This window comes from Mytilus californianus, unplaced genomic scaffold (assembly GCF_021869535.1).
Source record: "Mytilus californianus isolate M0D057914Y unplaced genomic scaffold, xbMytCali1.0.p SCAF_9, whole genome shotgun sequence".
Taxonomy (NCBI): domain Eukaryota; kingdom Metazoa; phylum Mollusca; class Bivalvia; order Mytilida; family Mytilidae; genus Mytilus; species Mytilus californianus.
In genome coordinates this window covers 28,383,045-28,387,655 of record NW_026262745.1, presented here as the reverse complement: position 1 = coordinate 28,387,655, position 4,611 = coordinate 28,383,045, and positions in this window count along the sequence as shown.

Sequence of the window (4,611 nt, the reverse complement as noted above, 5' to 3'; positions counted from 1 at the left end):
CATATTTTTGTTATTTTATATTGTCACGAAACACTTCAATGAAAATATAAATATGTGTTATAACTGCCAATGAGATAACTTTCCACCAGAGACCAAATGTAAAATTTAGCAACTCTAGGTTACCTTATAGATGTATAGCCTTCAACAATGAGCCAAATCCATACTGCATAGCAAGCTATAAAAGGCCTTGACATTACTAATGTTAAATAATTCAAACGAGAAAACTAAAAGGCCTAATTTATGTACAATAAAAAAACAGAAAACAAATAATATATGGGTCATTTTCAAAAAATGTCGAATTTTCAGTACACCCATACTAAAATTTGTATTTCTAATGGAAATTTCAGTTGTAATGGTTTAAATGAAAGCTTGTCGGATTTATGATTCAGAACATCGATAATAAACACGATTTACATCTATTTTGATAAGATTAAAATGCATTTAAGTCCGATTTTGGGGGTATTTGTATGCGTACAGTGTCAGAAAAACACATTGCAAATGATTTTTTCCCGATTTTCTGATCGCCTTGATATCTGCAAAAGGGACTTTTTAAGAACGTTAATAATTACTCTAACGAAAAATCGTAGCTTCTTAATCATTATATGTAACATATTATCTACAAACTAAATTCAATCAGCGTACGGGAGGTTCATGTCCATCCTGTTACCGCTACTTAAATCAGCCGTGATATTGTTCTCTCTATGAATATTGAATCAGTCAATGTTGATTTCAAAAGTTCAAAGTTACCTTTACATTTAAAACACCACATTTCTTGTACGACAGTGTAGAGAAAAGAAATTTTAAGACATTTAGTGAAAAAAAACAGAGGGTACTTTTTTTCATGTCTATGCTGTTACCAACAATTTTGATTAATTACACCAACAGTATACTTGTAAAAAGTGCAATATCGTGTTGGAAATCAAATTCACAACAGAAAACCATCATCACTTCACCAAAGGGAGTAGTCATTTCACAACAGCATTCAAAAATGAAGAAATTTGTCTATCCTGTTATGTCTATCCTGTTACTATGGTTGCTATGGTTACAGTAACAGGATACACTACCAACAATTTGCCTAACGTTTACATGTACATTAAATGCCGCTATATAAATAGTACTTTTAGGAATCATAACTATTCAGTACATTAAATGCCGTTATATAAACAGTACTTTCAGGAAACATAAATAATCAGTACATTAAATGCCGCTATATTTACAGTACTTTTAGGAAACATCGCTAATCAGTACATTAAATGCCGCTATATAAAAAGTACTTTTAGGAAACATCACTAATCAGTACATTTATTTATATATCATTTTTAGTAATGTTGAGAAAAAATTGTTTTCAGTACTGAAAATTTCGGTCATTTTTCAGTACTGAAAAGTTCAGTCACTTTTCAGTACTGAAAATTTCATTCATTTTTCATTACTGAAAATTTTAGTCATTTTTCTGTACTGAAAATTTCAGTCATTTTACAGTACTGTAAATTTCAGTCATTTCACAGTACTGAATATTTTAGTCATTTTTCAGTACTGAAAATTTCAGTCATTTTTCAGTACTTAAACTTTTTGTCATCTTTAAGTTAAGCTGAGTTTAAGTTCTTCTACACATACAACATTAGGTCAATGTCAGAAAAATATAAAATGTTTGTATGAGGCTGAGAAATGGGGGGGGGGGGGGGCGAGGTTTTACTGAGCACTTCCCCAGTTTTGTGCCGAATACAAAAAAGTTTATATCTTTGACCTAATATTGTTTTTATACTGCAACTTAAATTAATACATTGATAGCTTTTTAAATCGTAACTATTATATAATAATAACATAAATATCAAAGTTATTTTTATCCCCTAATGAACCCCTGATTGTGGAGAAAGTGTTCCATGATGAAATTGACATTGCACAAAATATAGAAATCAACGACAACGGAAGCCCGCAATAGAACGGTGTTTTAATCTTTTGCTGACGACAACTTCAAAATCTACCAGGACCAGGATTCTTTAAGGTAAAGTTACGAAAAGTAGTTCACATTTCATTTGGTTAGTATGGTATGGTGGTCATGAAATTTAATATGGTGTTCAAACTTGGGGCATTTTAGTTGCGTGCAAGACAAGTCCGCTCTGGGACAACTCGGACCGTCTCAAAAAAAGACAACTCGGACCATCTATAATGACAACTCAGACTAAGTTAAGGTATAAAATTAAACTTTGGAAGAAATAAATGATTTAAGGAAAAATAGAGTCTGAAGAGAAGTATCTAAATTGATACTTTTTTTATTCCAATTTTGAGCATGTTGAGTATATATAAAATTATAACGTCAACTAGGAGCGTGTTTTTTTGTTCTTCGGTAGTGAGCCAGAAGAGGTCCGTTTCTGTTTTTTTTTTTTTTGGCATTGGGAAGATCTTCTGGCATTCTTCTTCCTCTTCTTTTTTAATATGTAGTTTAGACGGCAGAGACACATAACAAACATCGCGTCGCTTAGTCTAAATGACAATAATAGATTTATAGATGCAGAAATGATAAAATATGAGATGTGTGATAAACGTGTTTATGGTATGGCAACCTTAGTAGGACACTATAAGGACAACTAGCTGGATAAATAATAAAAACACACGGATAATAACAGTAAGGGTACGACCTTTTGATATTCTAAGGAGGGGAATTGGGCAGGAGGATCTTCTGCGGAATTTTTTATTCATTTAAAATTTTTAACTTGTCGCTAAGCATGCTTATTTTTTCCAGCTCTTACTAGGCCACCATATTCGTATTCAAAATCCTCCTGCCCCGCCCCCCCCCCCCCCCCCCGCCCCCCTTTTCCCAAAAAAATCAAATGATTTTCTCCTTATTTAACACGAGTTTAAATTGATTGATTGTTGTTTGTTTGTTTTTAACGTCCAGCGACTAATATTTCATACATGTTTAGACAAGACGCGAAATTAAAAGTCATGTATAGAATATCAAAACACAAGTAAGGAGATGTGGTATGATTGCCAATTAGGCAACTATCAACCGGAGTTCAATGAAGTAGCGTTAGCAATTATAACCAACCGTGCGGCCTTCAAAAATAACAAATACCCATACAGTATATCAGTTATAAAAGGCCCCGACATAAAAAATGTGAAACAATTAAAACGAAATAAACTAACGGCCTAACGATATATAACAAACCTATTCTAAAAAAATCAAATATGAGTCGACAGATATGAACAAACAATAACCACTAAACTACAGGCTCATGATAATGTGGCAGGATTCAACATGTCTGTGAGCGCTCAACCCATCCCTAAACGTAGACAGTGGTGTAATAGTTCAACATAAAAACAACGTGTAAAAGTCAGTTGCAATTGGATTAACCCAAAAGATCGGTACGAGACACATCAACAACTAATTAACATTAACTAAAGATGATAAACGTGAAACACCGAAATAAGAGTATTTGTAGTAACTGAAAACTTGTTAGAAGCCAATTAAAACCAACATATAAATCATGATCTTCCAGACTAAAGTATCAATCAGTGGCGGATCAAGAAATGTTCATAAGAGGGGTGGGGCAAGAGGAAACTCGCTCTAATCATGCTTCAGTAATTCCCTATATAATCAACCAAATTTTTCCCACAAAAGGGGATTGGGCATCCCGCCCCCAAAATCCGCCTCTGTCAATCATTACATACACAACAAACGGATTTAGTCATAAACAGTCTGGAAAACGCCATTACCTTGTATACTTGTACCTTGAAAACATATACATTTGTACGATCAAGGTTCTGGAAAAGTGGTGGTCCGAAGGTTTTGACCAGTAGATTTTTCTTCAAGGACCAACAGGGAATAACGATTTTGAGAACTCTGCAATATCTTTTATATACAATTTCTAAAGGAAAGATGTCCTTTTCGGTCATATATATACCAGTAAAATATTGACAATTTTTTGTATAGTTTCAGATTATTTCAAAAAGATAAATAGTCTGAGCTTTAAGCCGTATTTGTTTATCTTAATTAAGTTAGAAAAATATGGAACGCCATGACTGTCTTCTGATGTTGATTGTTTAATATGTTCGGTGCTTTATGCATTATGTTCAGTAGTTTTATATAAGGTTCAGTAGTTTTCATATTCTGTTCAGTAGTTTTGACATTATGTTCAGTATAGTTTTGACATTATGTTCGGTGCTTTGATTATTATATTCAGTAGTTTCATTATTATATGCAGTGGTATTTAAATTATGTTCGGTACGTCTGACGTTATATTCAGTGCATTTTTCATTATGTTCAGTACCATCGACATTATGTTCAGTAGATTCAATATTATTTGCAGTACATTATGTATTACCTTCAGTGGTCCCGGTTTCTTTATATTCGGTAGATTATTCCGGCATTATGTTCAGTAAAAGCATCAGTATTATACTTGGTTCAATGAACTATATGTTCAGTAGTTGTATCATTATGATATTATGATGATGCAGTAAAAATTGGGAAATCAATAACGGAAATTGTCAAGAAAAAAACGAACGCGGACATATTTGACGGACGTTTTCTTCATGGACACTATTACGGAATGGAATGAAAATGGAAGAAATGGAAGCAGTTTTAAATTGGTTTGTTTTACGTTTCCACGTTGG